This window comes from Protopterus annectens, chromosome 3.part0 (assembly GCF_019279795.1).
Source record: "Protopterus annectens isolate FY-2018-M chromosome 3.part0, PAN1.0, whole genome shotgun sequence".
NCBI lineage: Eukaryota > Metazoa > Chordata > Ceratodontiformes > Protopteridae > Protopterus > Protopterus annectens.
Genome location: NC_056731.1, coordinates 953,094,981 through 953,113,038, shown reverse-complemented (window position 1 = coordinate 953,113,038; position 18,058 = coordinate 953,094,981).

Sequence of the window (18,058 nt, the reverse complement as noted above, 5' to 3'; positions counted from 1 at the left end):
TAACATCCACTGCTTGACCTGTTGTAGTCTGCCTGTGTATGTCTGGGGGGGTGTTCTCCATAGCCATCAGTCAGAGACCTTAGCACAGCCTTTGTTTGTGTTTGCCTATGCCTGTCCTCCTGGCTGAGGCTGTTGCTGGGTTTGTGAGCCTCCCTGACTGGCATGTGTGTGTCCTATGGACATATGTGGCCCAGCACATTTCCTGCAGTATGTTTTGTCACCTTGTCTAGTACTGGCTACTATGGTAACACCAGTATTTGTTACATATCTCATGCTGCCACTATAGGTGTCTACTATCTGCTGGCATCTCATTCAGCCATCCAATTCCCTTGCATGCTCACATCCATACCATAGATACAAGTAACAACACATACTACTCCATTCGGCAATTGGTACAAAGAGTGACTTACCTTGTGGCTGTGCCAGTACTTAGGATGGTGCTGGAGGGCTGACTATGTTGGATGCGCATAGTACACTCCCTATACAGGTAGTGTCATGTTAGCATCCCTTTCACTGTATGTGCGAGTCAGAGAGAGATGTAATTCCCTGGGTCCCTACCATGTTAGTGCATGGGCTATGCGTTGCCTCTTTGCCAAGGCCTGGGCATACTGGGCACGCCTCCTTCTGCCTACTGGGCCAGGCTCAGGTTGTTCCTCCTCCAAGTCACTCTGCACCTGTGCAGGCCTTGGCAATGGTGGGGGGCTGTGTGGCCCTGCCCCATGCTGTTCCTGCTGCAGTTGTTTCCGCAGGATCATATTGTGTAGCATGGCACATACGATGACAATTTGGGTACATACATGTAGCTGGTAAGTACTGCAAGGCTCCACCAGATGTATCCAGGCACCATAACCATGACTTGAGCATCCCAAACACATGTTCTATTATGATTCTGGTCTGTGCATGTGCCTCATTATAGAGTTCTTGTTCGGGTGTGTGTGCATTTCTGATGGGTGTCATCAGCCATGGCTCCAGGGCCTAACCAGTATCCCCAACTAGGTGACCGTAAGGGATGTCCCCACTGGCAAATCTCTGGTACAGCTGTGTCAGATGCCAGATGTGGGATTCATAATAGCTTCCAGGGCAGCCAGCACACACATTCATTATAATGCCCTGGGCATCGCACGTGACCTGGCAGTTGATGGAGGGGAAGCCCTTGCGGTTGATGTAGACCCTACCCCGCTCACTGGGTGGTGCTTTGATGCATATATGCATGCAGTCTATAGCATCCACTACCTCAGGGTATTCTGCTATTTGGTAGAAGAGATGCATATTGCTGGCCAGCGCTTCAAGGGTGTTGTGGAAATATACATGCTCACCGGCATGTGCTGATATGGCATCCAAGAGCTGGTGGAATACCCTGGATGCTGATGCCTGTGAAATCCCCATGATATCCCAAGTTGGCCTTTGGAAGGTACCTGTGGCTAGTATTCTTAGGCCAACACATACCTTGGTATCCATTGGGATGGGTTCCCCTCTGTTGGTTCTGTGTGTGAGGTGCGGCTGGCATGGCTCAGCAATTTGCTGTAGGAGGTCTCTGTCCACCCTATAGCGCTCCACTATCTCCAGCTCATGTAGCCCCTGGTAAGTTACCCTGGGTCTGTACACTATTCTCTTTCTCCTCACTTTGGGTTGGTCAACAGTGTTCTCATCCTCACCACCCTCAGCCTCTTCCACATGTTGATTTATGATAGCTGCTGCAGCCCCTATCATTTTGTTGCTTTTGTTTGGTAAAATTTCCCCATTTGTGTACACCGGTGATGTAGAGTATGTGGGGAAAAAACAGAGGGAAAGGTGTTTGCGTAGTTTATAGTGGTGTGCTGGATTGGGATGGTCTGCTGCCTATTTAATTGGCTGATTCTGATACATTTCACCTGCCAGCTATGCTGGTTCTCCTTAAATACCTTCCTACTGCTGTTTTCCCTTCCCATTGCCTTCCTGTTTAAGCCTAGGTGCGCACCGCAGAAACACAGTGCTCAGATGTGCACAGAGCTGCTATTTCCTGGTTTACTTTTTTTTTTCCTTTAAAACCTGGTGTGCGGCACATACACCTGCTTAGGCAATGTAAAGAGTGCTAGGCAGCCTCAGACACACCTCCTTGCTTAGATTTGCTAAGCTCAGGGCAAACCCGAGCCACACAGCTCCAGTAGGCTTACAGTATGTCTGACACACCCCTCTATGATGTCAGCTAACTCTTAGGCTTGCACCATGCTCTTCCTGCACTGAGTCGGTTGGGTGCAGGCTAGCCATGAGGGAGATTCTGGGATTCAGTATCATTCCCCTCATTTGCATAGGATTGCCTGCTAATGCATAGTTAGAAGTCCCACACTGAGCCTTCCCCCTTAGCAACCACTATTCACTGGCCATGTTGTCTTCTGCCTGCCATTGAGTATAATGACAAAATAGTGATTTTGGATACAATGCTTATTTCAAGGTTTTTTTTTATTTTCGGCCTGATCCCATTTGCGCGCCACTGCCCTACACTTAAACAGCCGAAATCGGCCAAAAAAAATTAAAGTTTTTTTTTTATTTTGGCAACTATTTTCCATGCCAATGGCCATATATTTGGCCACTGGCATGCTTTCAACATAATATACACCCTTTATTTGGAGCTGTCATGGCTTGGTTTTGTAGTTTGCAGAAATGTACTTAGTTACTAACCGAGTACATTTCTCCAGACTACACTAGTCATGCACGGCCGGCTGCCAGCTTCCTGGATTGGAAATTCACCTCATTTGCATGATTTTCACCTGCAAATTTGGTAATTTGCATACAGGAGCTGTGTCCATGCAGGAATAGTGCAGAAGCACTCATGCACATCCCTAGAGCTTATTCCTGGTTCGCACGGTGGACATATTGCCTCCAGCAGCTCTTGCACTATTCCTGTACACCATGCAGGGCTTGCTGAATACGGGGGAGTGCTTATTTTCATAATTATTAACAAACAACTAGCAATATTTCCAGTATAGTGTGATATAAACTAACATTTTCAGTAAATTGTCCTGTCTCCCACATTGGTGTTTCACACCATACACCTCCGTAAAACGTAGATCTCTCAGTTATAAACATGTGTATATAAATATGAAAATATGAATAACAAGTGGCAAACAAAGGTCAGTTTCTCCACTGTAGGACATCCTAAACTAACAATCTTAGTGTCATGTTGTTCATAACTCCTTGCCCTTTCTAATACCGCCTGTTATTAGCTGGTAAGTCACTTAGTTAAAAAAAAATAGATCCAAAAGAATTCTCAATGCCGTAAGGAGATATGGGTATGGACTGAAAGTATGCAACAAAGGCATTTTCAGCTTGAGTGAAATATAGTAAAATTTTTATAAACTAACATAAAGTGAAACAATAAAACAATATGCGGTTGATGACTACATTCATTGGATCTCTCAAATAAAAGACCCAGACGCAGTTAATAGATGTAATGTTAGAGAAAGGAAACCCCCAACTAACAGTATGAAGTTCTTACATTATATCAAATAGCATCATTCCATCCCAGTTCTTGTTGCTTGTATGAGTGTTCCATAAACTAAATGAGTAAATGCCACTGGTATGAAGAAGATCTTGTTTTGACAAAGCTTGCTTATTACACTACTATAGGGAACTACATTTTTTAACTCATTGACCAACACTGTAGCAAAAAGATTCAGATCTGTATTATTTAAAGAGATGGACAATCTGTGTTATTTAAGGAGATGGATTCAGAGTTTGTGGTGTCTTCAGGGACCCCTCCCCTTTGGTACGTGCACATACCATACTCTCTCTCCATCCGACAACATTCTGCTGAAAACCTGAACAGTGCAATCTTCTACTTCCAGGTACACATTCTTTTAAAAATACACAGGGTACAAGCTGCCCCCTGATCTACTCACTGCTCATAGATTTGATTATTCCTAGAAATGCCAGTACCTGTCTCTTCATTTAATAATTCCATGCCCCTACCACCTAGCACTTTTCCTTTCTATTCCTCACAGTCACCACTGCCCATCTTGTCTCCAGAACAATGTACATATATGGTCAGAAAAGCATTTCTGTTGTAAATAGTAAAGGTGTGGAATAGGACTGCACTCTGGGAGTTGCATATACAAGGAACAGTGGATGCTCCTGAAGCTGCTGAGCTCCAAAACAAGGCTTCCATTATTTAGCCTTTCAAAGAAGGTGAAAATAGTTATAGCACAATGATTTGTTTTGCAGGTTGAAAAGTTCAGGATGGGTGAAAGAAATGTGAGTGGATTCAAGAAACTGTCTGAGATGTGTGGATGGATATGGGAAAAGATAAAAAGAATGTGGCAGAAATTCCTAAGGTATTACAGGGCATGAGTAGAGACAAACTATCATCTGGTTAATGATATTGGTCAGATTAATATGAATTGGGAAAAGATAAGAATGTGGCGGGAACTCTTAAGGTATTACAGGGCATGAATAGAGACAAACCATCATCTGGTTAATGATATTGGTCAATTAATATGATGCAAAAGTTAACCATGTGTGTTATATATTTGTGCTTCGAAAAGGTATATTGGCATGGGAACATTAACTGTACAATCTTTCACAAATCTGTTCCAAAAAATCAACAATTACAATCTTGATACTTGATATAAGACCCAAGATAGCCTGGTTTCTGTCTGAAGAACTTCTTGCCTTTTGGTCTGGATTACCAACTCAAGTTGACCAGTGAGGGAAGCTGACTGTTCACTGGATGAGTCTGACAACACTTTACCTATCCTTATTAGTTTTATTTGCATCCAATCAGCGAAATTGTCCTTTCAGCATCATGTATATGATCAAAAACCCAAATAGCTTCAAACCACCACATTTAATATTTCTCAATGCATTAACTCAAAAATTTCTCATTCAATCATTTAAACACGTTCCAAGAAAAACTGCAAGAAAATTACATAATTAATAAACCAGTGATAGAATTACACATTTAAGAACATACATTTTAAAAAACATACATATACTAATGGTGAACTTTAACCCTGTTTTTTGTCCTCATTAAGCCTATACTTAGTGATGGCAGAAACTGAATTGAAATGTGTTGTTATTATTATATTACATGTTTTATGTGTCTTTTTATATATTGTGGTTTAATTAATTACTGGCTGCATTTAAAATATGTTTTTAAAAATGAATATTCTTAAATGTATAGTTATATCATTGGTTAATTAATTAATTGTGTGATTTTTGTTGGAAAATATTTAAATTATTGCATTAGAAATTTTGTGTTTATGGGCCCAGTTCCAAAAATGGGCCGCTGGTATATGTCTGTTTATAGAAAGGCCTTACACCAAAGTAAGTCACTTAGAATGAAAACATGTCTTTTGGAATCTGGGCAGACTTACGCTGAGAGCAACTTCTTTGGAATCTGGTCCAATGAGCTGAGAAAGGTCTTTTTTTGTCCTGAAAGCTTTGCTTGTTTGCAATAAATATTATCTGTTTTGCTCTGAAGCTCTAATGTGGATTTTTACTTTCTGTCTGTGTTTTTCTGCAGGTCTATATCAGATGAACGAAAAATCCGTTCATCGAATACAGAATAATCTTAACATCACAGAAATCGAAATCGGTATTGTGGGGGGCTGGGTTCCCACCCCCCCACTAAATATATATTCTAACTCCGAGATCGCACTACAGTAAGGAAAGGGCAAATACCCTAATCCTCACTGTACTGAGACCCCACAATACTGTTTTCGATGTCCATGAAGCTTCGATCTTTACGTGTTCGATGAACTGATTTTTCGTTCATCTGATATAGACCCTTTTTCTGCTTCAGTTTAACAGTTCATATTGTTTGTTGTGTTTCCTGTGAGCAAAACTCATAATTTAGGGAGTTCCTAAAATGCTATCCTTTTACAATATGATGATGTGCTGTCATGGTATATTTTTGATTGAATTATGGGAAATATTATAACATATTCACCAAAACAGCACTGCCAGAAAGCTGGATGAATTGACATCGTCCATACTGCATTCTGGTGACAGCTCCATGGACATCTTGTCTGGAGGAATGAAGGAAGAACACTTTATGAAAAAAAATCACTCATTTGGCTGTCCCCATTCAGTGAATTAAAAATACAGCTCAATGGTAACTGAAGAAAAATGGCGCACTAAGAATGACCTCAATACATTGTTCAATTCTTTCAATAGCATACCAAAGCAAAATAGAGGGTGTACTGTAAGCCATTAAGCCAGTGCAAGAGGGGTTGCACAGAGGCTCAGATGTAGCCCTATCAAGGGGAAATGGGTCACATACACCACACAGTTAAAGTGTAATAGTAAGCTGAGAAGTTGTAGCAAGTATTACCTCACAGGCAAGTTAGCAAGCAGCAATGGTTCCAGTATTAAAATAGCTCCACAGCTACACATCAGCTATCCAGAATTTCACTGTGTCCAAACTCTATGTCTAATTTCTTCTTTCTGTTTTTCGTAAAATATGTACTTTGCTCAATATTTGAAGACATAAGTCACTAAATTAATGACAGATATTTGTGTTTCAGACTTAACCTTCAGAAAAAATACATGATATTGCAACAACTCTTGTTTTAGCAATTTTCTAGGATTTTTTAGAGCAATATTTAAAATGTCTCCCTGATTTTGGGCCTTTGCCCCCACTGTTTTTGTCTTTGTCCAGAGTTCTTATGCTAAGAGGTTGAGAAGCATGCTCCACAGGTATATAGACAACAGAGATAAAGTCTGGTAATCAGGATGAATAGAAATGGCATACTTCAAAAAGTGTGTGTGTGTGTGTGTGTGTGTGTGTGTGTGTGTGTGTGTGTGTGTGTGTGTGTGTGTGTGTGTGCGTGTGTGTGAGTGTGTGTGTGTGTGTGTGTGTGTGTGTGTGTGTAGTTGTATGTGGGTGTATTTGGATGTGAGGTTGGGGAGTCCCAATGGGTGTCACTGTATGTATCTGACACCAAATACCTGGAATACATTACTGTGCTATTTTATTCATGTATTTTTTATCACAATCACCTATCTGAGTTTTACTCAGTCGATAAAGTGAATGCAATTGGTTGGCATGAAAGCAGTCTATTAAAGAAAGCAGGTGAGTCCTGCTGTCATTTGATCAAAGTTAGACAGCCATATCTATTTTTTAGTTCCCAGGAAACCCAAGAATGCACAGAGATCAATTCATCTGTGTGGAAAATCCCTAGCATTTATCTCACATTCATTCATTCATAAGTTACCCATTATTCCATACTGATGGTGACACTGCAACTTGTCATGGACATACTGATATCCCAATTAGGATAATATGGGTATCTGGAGAATGAGCAAAGTATTTATGTATTTATTTATTTATTGTTTAGCAAGCAACTGCAGCTTTTGTAAGGTCATCACATAGTACTGCTTGATAAGATTCCACTGCATTCTTGGGTTTCCTGGGAACTAAACAGAAGGTGGCTATCCTTTGGGTGGTTAGGAATAAATACCATATTAAAGAAATATTGATTTCAGATAGTGAAGAAGTGTATTTCAGTCTGATGATCTCAAGGTACTTAGAATAGTAATCAATACATGTGATATTCTGGTCTCCCTGAAATAGATCAAAGCAACTTTATTAAATGGGATTTCTAGAATTTTGTGAACTATCACTGCATCTTGGGAGCTGCTTTTGTAGTGCATTTCACCAATTGGACAGACTTCTACTATTAGCCCAATCTATTTTTGCATTCCTAGCCAAATCACAATGTCTCATATTCTTGCTTTACATTTAACAATTCTCATGTGTGTTTTATATAGTCTACCTGGCATAAGATTATGGAGGCGTTTTGGTAGAATCTCTCTATTGGGATTGAAAATCAGTTCTCAAGACTCATAAATTATGATAAGAGGAGTCACAGTGGATTTGAACTAGGATAGGAACTTTTTTTCTTATCACTTAGACATTCTGTCAGTAGCATATTTAAAAAAAAAAATAAGGAAGTCCTTTTCTGTGTGATGAGAGTCTTATAGCTTATCTGCAGAAGTACCTGGGTAAGTATTGTGTTTACCAATTTATACTAATACATTTATGACTATGCTTAGTGGTCCTGCATCAAGTCATACAGCTTTATGCACCTTAGGCTGTATGCTCTGAACTACATGAATGTATAAACATTGTTGATGTGAACATGTGAATTATCGACTCTGAAGCTATGCAAATCATTGTCTCTGACTTCATTGCACCCTCTAGTGTACTGCTTCTGCATCTGCGCAATAAGTCTCTGGCTTATGCCATTTCTTCAAACACATAGCTTCTTAATCTGTTAGGCTGATGAACTGACATGTTGAAACAACAAACTCCTCACTTTGCTTATTTAGTGAGAACACAGCTTAATCTGATCAAGTGATTTCATTTTATTTCCATAACTATTTGGTAATGAGGTTTAGGACTCATAATTTCCAAAGCCCGTTTGACTGAATGAACTATTCAATATGATGCTATATCGGACCTTAGTATCTGCTGTAAATGTTACTCATATACAATTGATGCATATTTTTTCAGTACAAGTGACTTTTGCATTGACAATACTAAAGTATGCACACAGTCTCAACATGTCTAGGTATACTGGATTTACAAATTGTATTCTGCCTTATATAGATCAATTTAGGTATGACACACAGTTGAGTTTGCACAGCCATTAACTTTACTTCAGTCACCTGAAAATCATGATTTTGTAAATTCTTTCTACATTGGCATACCTGAAAAAGTTTGGATTGACCACATTCCCTACATTTACTAATTATGCACAAATCTGCAATATTTATTAAGTTCAAGTGTCTTTCCCTTAAGTGCCTGACCCTTGTTTGATGCTTTTTTATAGCACAAACTATTCTGCCCTTCTAAGAAGTCATGCAAATCTCCAGAGACAGTCTTTGGATGGATTCTTAGGCTCAGTATCATAGACATCTACATTTTCTGTAGGATCATGTGCACTTGTATATGGTGAATAAATGGCAAGCTCTTTCTGGTCTCACAATAATTTATCAGTAGTTTATGCTGCCTTAACTTTTGCTGCTTAAGAAAGGTAAACAAATATGAGTATTTTGTTGTTTTTTCTATATTAGCATTTAGAAATTTGGTGTACTGCAGCTTTTCAAGCTTCTCATCTGTCTCACTAGCAGTGAAACTGGAAATGAAAAAAAAAAAAAACAGGGCTTATCCAGATGTTAATCACAGGACCCCAAGTTTCTAGTTTTCTACTAAATTGCCTTGAAGCAAAGAAATTCCTAGTAGTTGCAACTAGAATTTTCCACTGCAAATTATATTTCAGTACTTGCAGATGCAAATTCATAAAAACACATATTTCATCTTTATAGATATATTTTCCAGCACTGACACTATGTAACATCTGCCAAGTTCTCATTTCTGAGGTCTTTAAGCAGACTACCATTTAAAAGAAATATACACCACATGATAAGCCATTACTGTAAACTTAAGATATTACCATTTTGAAAGCTATACACCTTATGTATTACAGCTGCCTTGGAGGAGTGAAGAACAAAGTATTGGGCCCTATCAATTGTTACATCAGCAGCTTAGATTGCACATACCTGCCACTCTGCCTTAGTACTGGGCATAGAAACTACCTTTTATTGTGGGTGTTGAGCGGTGCAGTGGAAAATAGATTGATTATGATCCTGGCAAATTTGTCTTCTGGCAAGGGATGAAGGACAGGAAAATATTAAACATTATTTAGAAAAGAGAGGAATGGTAGTTTGTTGTGTGTTATAGTCAGCAATGCTACACTTGATCTCCATTGTATGTCCATTACTTCTGGGGAGAAAACTGGAGAACGATGTCTGAACATGGCACAGGGTAATACCCATTGCTTGTTGCAACTCTAAAATGGGCTACAACATTTTACTGATAGGTCTGTCTGAGCTCTGATACACTGCCAATTAAAATCACTGGGGGAGGATGGACACTAGCTTTGAAGTAATCCTTGAAAAACTAGTAAGGGCTTCTAGGTAAAGAAAAAAACACTTGTGGACATACTAAATGGCATAAAAACAGATTTCTAGTCTGCAGCTTAATATGCTATCATATACAGCCAGATTTAATAAAGCCTACACAGTCCATTTACACTCTGTGCATATCTCACAGCGACGTGAACATAGCAGTGCACTGTTTTAAATTCAGTAAGCAGAAGTACACAATGTGTAGTGCCGGGCAAACAAGGTAAATACCATGGCATGCTAATACAGCATAAGCAGCTGAACTGCATGCTAATCAACTGATTTAAGATGGAGGAGCTATTCAACAAGTGTTTATATATATATATATATATATATATATATATATATATATATATATATATCGTAAAAAACACACAACCGTCCTGGGTAAAGTGCCCCTTCAAGCCAAAAATGCACTATTCTCTGAAAAACAACAAGGAGGCAACACCACAGCAGATATCCAAACAAGAAAAAATTTAATTGATCCACAAGAACAGTAGTACAGTGAGCACTTTCACATTATCAAAATGTTTCATCAGACTTTAAAATACCCTGTCTTAACTAACATCAATAAATAATAAATTCATATGTCAAACACCAGTTACACTAAAGAATCAATTATGACGTCATACATACATGAACCTCATATAAAAGGGTTAAAAATGTTCTTATAAAATTAAACTTCTAAGCAACAGATAGATACCTTATAAAACTACTTAATCAAATAAATATAATTATATAACATTGTATAATAAATCACTCCATATTAAAAAACATCATGTAAAAAAATCATAAAACGAATTAACTTATAAGACTCTTATAGTAGTTCCTTCAGACATAACCTAATCTAATGCAATGTCTAGTGTGCATAGGGTCTAGCCAAGAGAAAAGGTTTTAATGCTGTCCTATCATTCAAACCACACATATATATATATATATATATATATATATATATATATATATATATATATATATTTATACACATATATACATGTATATAAACACACACACACACACACACACACACACACATATCTATATATACATATATATATATATATATATATATATATATATATATATATATATATATATATATATATTTGCATACATGGACCAAAATGCCCATACAAACATATGCTGCTGATAGACCAACCACAACTCGGGCACCATGCACAGTTGGATACAAAAGCAGCATTGACACTCACATCTGCCCCTCTCACAGTCCAGATAAATAAGTGAACAGTACATTGCTACAAAATCATGATAGGCCATACACAATGACCAGACATACAACAAACTCTTATCAAAACAAATAAAATGTCTGACCATAGCAAAGAAAAATACAACCAGCCAGTAATTCACACTTGTTTATTATACTCTGATGTCTTGGCGAAAGCCTTCAAAGAGTAAACATTACCAGAAATACATGCCTTAATCACAAGAAGCAGTTAACACCTAATTACACAATTGAATACACAGCCTTTAATTACACTCATCATTTAACTCCCTATGGGATAAAGTATCACAGTTAATAATAATACATTGAGTCTGCACATAACAATTGTCATTTGATGAATGTTTCATCACACTGAGGAACAGACATTTTCAGAAAAAGTACCTTGAAACACACTACTGTCCCCATGGTGTGATTTATTCAAATGTACAGCTATAGAACTGACATATTTCTTATTAGTAATACATCTGACATGTTCTAACAGTCTAGTTTTAAAATATATGTTACTGTCCCCCACATAAAATATATTATAAGGCCATCTAAGAGCATTTTCTATACACCAGTTTCTTGAATGTACAGACTTCAACATGTTTTCCAGCGATTCCCCTCAGCAGGAATTATAGCACTAAATAATGACAGACCAGTATACCTAGCAACCTCCTACTGCATGACATCAGGACAAAGCCTGACATAATTGGTGGACAGAAGCCCAAATACACGGCCATACATGAAATACTGCTGTCATATACTGAGAAAGTTGCTGCTGTTACAGGGTTTGTTTTAACATATCTTTTCTGTGGGATATAAAGTCAGAAAAACATATGGATGTTACCATCTACATAATGCAATCACCAGGGTATGCTACTGATTTGCCAAGCACAACACCTGTCTGAGGAACAGCCCATACATAACAGGCTAACCTGTGGCCGTTATGTGGATGGCCGTACAATTGAGAGCTATGCAGACAGAACTTTGTCAGACTGAAACCCATGCAGAAGTATCATGTGCAGACAAACCCTGTTGAACTAGCAGTATTCCAAACATATAACAGCAATACTCACATTCTGCCACTAAGTCTTGAACCTTCCCCACCATTTAGTTGGCTTGTATCCACAAGTCTTGTAAGAGGTAGTAGCTCACACAACTCCAGGATGTCTTCCTCACAAGTAAGGGAAAGGGCCAATGTCCATATGGAGTACTCATTTATAGGATTATGTTGCCATGATATTGGCTACTGGAAGAACTACACAGCTGCTCTGCATGCAATTAGCAAGTGGGGAACCCCAATAGGTGCACAGGACATCACCTGGTCATGAGCATCACCTACAAAATCATGCTGCCACCTATTCAAAACAGCTTTATCCCTGTAGTGCACAGAGAGAGAGAGAGAGAGAGAGAGAGAGAGAGAGAGAGAAATGAAACATAAAGTGGAAAAGAGAAGAAAGAAAAAAGGTAAGTGGAATGTGTAAGCAAGTAATTGAATGTAGTACTTGCTCTGTAATAATGGGAAATATGATTTGGAGGAATATATGTTCCAACAAGACATGCTGTACTAATGTCCTGCTAAACAGCTGCTATGGCCATAGCATTTGGCCCTCTCTGCAGTGGGAGATATTACAGACATACCGCTCAACTGTACAGATCTTCACAGAATGTCCACATTTTACCATCATGCATTTTTGTCTGTTCCTCCTGAAATCTGTACTTTTCTGGCAAATAGCTGAGGATTGAATTTATCAGGTAATGACAAACACTTGAGTTTAAGACTCCACATCCTTAAGAATATTCACCATTATGCTAAATGTATCATTCTACGAACATCCTATGTTTGAAACAGGAATATTTCAAGTCTGTCCCTATTTATCCTACCAACATTTTAGGCTTTGTCCAGATGTGATGCTCTGAGGGGTTGCGACATAGAATCACAGCTCTGGAGCCTGACTCACCCAGGGAAAGGACAGCTCATATATGACAACCGCAGGGGTGTCTGTCAAACAGTTGTGACTGTGCCACTGCTAGGCCAGTTAATGGGATGTTTTCCATATCCATGTTACCTGTGATTATGAATATGAAACGTTTACCTTGTAAAGCTAAGAGACCTACAAAGGGCATGTGCATAGTAAAGTACTGTTGCAGATGTGTGTTGAAATGCATGTGATATCTTGAATTAATAACATTCAACTGTACAGTGTTCTGCTGGACAATAAGCACATTTGTGACTATCTGTAGTCACATACACATATACCTGTTTTATGTCAGCCAAACCATTGGCAGGTCTGTGAGCAATGACACTGTAACATAATAGCCTACTTATGACTGTTGGGACATCTTCCAGGTTATCACAGTGATGTCAAACCCTACTGTGCAATCAACGTACTGTAACGTAATGTATAGTGCAGCTATATGAATACAGTATAAATACTGATGCCCCCTTTGACACCCATTTATGTGTGCCATTGTCCAGATGTACTGCTGTAACAGGTTGAGATATATGATTGAGTGGCAAGACTGTAACTACAGTGTGACATACTAACATACAACAGAAATGTATACCAGGTATTCCCTGAGCACATGTGTGTATGCTTATGTTCAGCTGGAAGCCACAATACTAAATCACATTGGTTTCAAGCATTCAGGTGCATAGGTTGTGCATGTTGCACATGTGTGTAATATCAGTGTCAGTGCATACAGCAGAAAGAAATGTGTACAGCTACTGGTTGTTGCAGTGTCCTAACACTGATATGGGTACTAGACTAGGCATGATATTCAGCTATTAATCAGAGAAGTGTCCACCTGTGTTATGACCCTCTGTCCATGCCTACCACTGCCAGCTATATCCACACCTATATAAAGAGGATATCACAAGTGTACACACCCCTCTTAGAATGCCAGGTATGTGTGCTGTATGACAATCAGACCACAGAAGATCATTTTATAATGTTTTTCATCTTTATGTGACCCCTAACCTGTACAATTCTATTGAAATGCAATCAAAAGTGTTTCTAGGAAGCTGACCAACTATTGCCAAGTGAAGATGTGCCATGATGTTAGAATCCAGACCAAGATGGATGAATAATGTAACCATCTCAAGAGGTGCATACAGAACATATCAGCTTAAGGGTGTGTACACTCAGTTAGCTGGCTTATTGTACTGAATATTATTTTCATATGTTTTCACAGACCTGATTGTTATGTTTTCAATTGAACTGTACAGGCTATAGGTCACACTACAGGTGGGAATTGTTATGACATGAGTTATTGTGGTGTCATGTTCCAATTGCACAAATACCAGGCAGTGTATCAGGGGTATGTATCCTTCATATCCACTGTAGCTATATGGACACAGCAGTACCTGGCCTGTATAACCAGCCTCCACCAAGGTAGAGTAATCCCCTTTGATGGACAGCAGCAATATACAAACCACATAATAGGGTGCTACATTGGCTGTACAGGGACACATAGGTGCAGGCAACAACTTTGAAGCAAGTCCACCTATATCTCAGCAAGCATGTAAGTTCACAGGTGACTTCCTGTAAGGTTACCTATAACTATGAATCAGACATATCCACACCACTAAGGACAATTGCAAACATGTATCCACATATGTTGTAAGTCTCAGATGAAACAACACAATTCACCCTGTACTGGGGGTAAAGAACACCTCATACACACATGCCATGGATATAGGCAACCTGCATCTCACAGGTTAGGTGGGAACATCACCACCCTGTCCACCCCAGCTGTACAGGAAGATATGCACATCAACCACAGTCCTCCCCTCAGCAATGGTGAACATGTACATATTGCCTACTGATGGCAACAACAGCATATCTCCATGGGGCATAATAACACCAGTGTCTGCCTCCTATATGACCTCAGGCATGTGCTCAGAGCTCCATCACACACCACAGTCAAACACAGACCTGCCACCATTCACACAGCATCCACATGGAATATGTCCACTGTCAACCCTCTACACAGAAATGAATGGATGTTAGAGGATTATGCAATCAAATGTCCAACATTGGGGGGAATAAGATAGCTCAGTGGCAGGTGTGTAATGCAGGCTGCTATAGCCAAGATAGCTTGGAGAGTTTCAGTGTAGTGTGGATTATTTGCAAGTAATAGCCACTGTTGATGTGCATTTTGTCAACTGTATGATATTCTGTGACCTTTTTTCTGTTTATGTCTTCCAGGTAACATGTAGAGTGCTCGCCTAACAGCATTCTCTGTTGGGGAAACAGACATCATCACTCAATATGTGATTTGACATTATGCCCTGTTATTTGGATGGAGAGCAGAAGATGTGTGGGAGAGGACTGCCCTGTGGAACAGTGTGGTCCACAGGGTAAATTATGCTGGCCTGCACAGCAGAACTTATGAACATGTGCAAAATCGAGCCACTAACCTCAAATGCCATGCCTGTCAATGGGCTGCTGCTGTAGTGAGGGACTGGCTAGCCACAGGTGGGAGCCCAGTCATTCAGCCCCCACTGACACCCACCAAGGAGCTGTTTACCACACTTGGGCCACACACCAAATGCACAAGCTATGACATGAGGGAAGCATTGTGGAGTTGGGCTGCACACACATACACACACACACACACACACACACACACACACACACACACACACACACACACACACACACACACACACACACACACACACACACATACACTGGATGAGAAACGTGCAGGTAAGGGCCCAGTGGGGATTAGTACACTAATGTATCAGACATACATGTATCTGTATTGTATCTACATGCATGTGTCAGGTCCGATTGCAGTTGTGGATGGGGTTTTATAATGCACAGAGGTGCATATTTATGGTGAGGACAGGACATTGCATATTATTGAGGTTAGTACTGTAGATGTGCAGACTCTCTGCCGCCATCCTGTACCAAGGCCACATGTGTGTCTGCTGACAATAACTTCCTCTCACAACTACCTAGGACCCTCTGGTCTGCATATGGGACAGCAACCTGAAGCTGGTGAGTATGACATTGTTTTGTTGTTGCCTGGCAATATCCCAGGCATGTGAAGTGCATGCAGTTTACCATGCACACAACCATCAGTAATAGCTATATTGTTTTATGTAATAACTATATTGCTTGTTGTGCATGTTCACTTGTGCTGGGGTTAACTGTATTACATCACAGTGGTCACCACTGAGGCCTATCTGACACGAATTCAACATTCCAGTAGCATACCTCACAACTTGTCAGTGCCAAGACATGTGGACAGAAACCAACATATTGGGCTGGACAAATGGCCTAAGGTAAGACAATGCATGACACATTAGTGGTATACAGTGGATATAAATTCTGTACACAACCCTCTTAAGATGCAAGGTGTTCCTGTTACATACTAATTAGGACCACAATATGACAGTCCACACCTCTTTCAGCCTTTAATGTGACCCATAACAGGTACAGTTCACTTGTAAAACCAAGTATCTGGACTCATGTATTGCACCTACAAGGCTGGCCACCTGTGAGGGTGGCAGACGTGCTCTCAGTATGATGTTCAGTCAGGTATGATACCTCATGCTGCCATGCATTGTCAGTACACTCACTGTGGCCTATTTGGCTATAATATCACATACATGGGCATTGTTAAGGCACACAGACCACTTCTGACCATGTATAGGTTTCAAACATATGGATTTTCCAGAAACATCTGTACGGAGGACTGTACAATGGTTTAAGCTGCTGCATGTGAGGCAGATGCTGTTAGAACACTATATAAAATAATGGCAGCAGGAGGTGGTCACCAGCTGTGTATGGTATACACATCAAAATGCTATAAGCCACACAAGATATGATCCTCACACACACACACACACACACACACACACACACACACACACACACACACACACACACACACACACACACACACACACACACACACACACACACACACAAGCAGTTGCCAGCATTAGAACACCTACCTATCCAGGTATTCCTAATATAGTTTTACATAGTTATGAGACACATCACAGAGCTTATACATGTCCACCTCTTCCAAAGGTACTTCTAAGGTGGATGACATTGACATGTCTACTAAATTGGAGTGAAGGGAAGTGTAAACGGTAGTACATAGGTCAAAAATGGTATGAGCCAGACAGTACATGATTCATACATACATATGCATGCACACTTGCTAGTATTGGGATTAGAACTCCTGCCTATCTAGGTAATTCTACTATAGTGCTATGCAGTTATGAGACACACCACAGAACTTATACATTTCTAACTCTTCCAAAGGTACTTCTAAGATGGATGACATCAACAGGTCTACTAAATTGAAGTAAAGGGTAGTACACAGGTCAAAAATGGCATGAGTCAGACAGTACATGATTCACAAAAACATACATACTTGCCAATATTGGGATTAGAACTCCTGCCTATCTAGGTATTCCTACAATAGTACTTCACATTTATGACACAAAACTCAAACAAAACAGCAGCCTATGGTTAACCCACAACTACAACCAGTAAAATAAAATAAAAAAAAAAACATCCAGAGAAAACACAGATTTCTGTTGTGCTTTTATTCCAACTTGCACAACAACTGAGTTGTTCTGCAAGTTGGAATAAAAGCACAACAGAAAGCTTTGTTTTCCCTGGATGTTTTTTTTCATTTTATTTTACTACTTCACAGTTATGAGACACACCACAGAGCTTATACATTTCCACCTCTCCCAAAGGCACTTAGGCACTTCTGAGGTGGATGCCATCAACAGATCTACTAAATTGGAGTAAAGAGAAGTATTAAGGGTAGTACACAGGTCAAAAATAGTATGAGACAGACAGTACATGATTCTCGCACACCTACACATGTCAGTATTGGGATTAAAACTCTTGC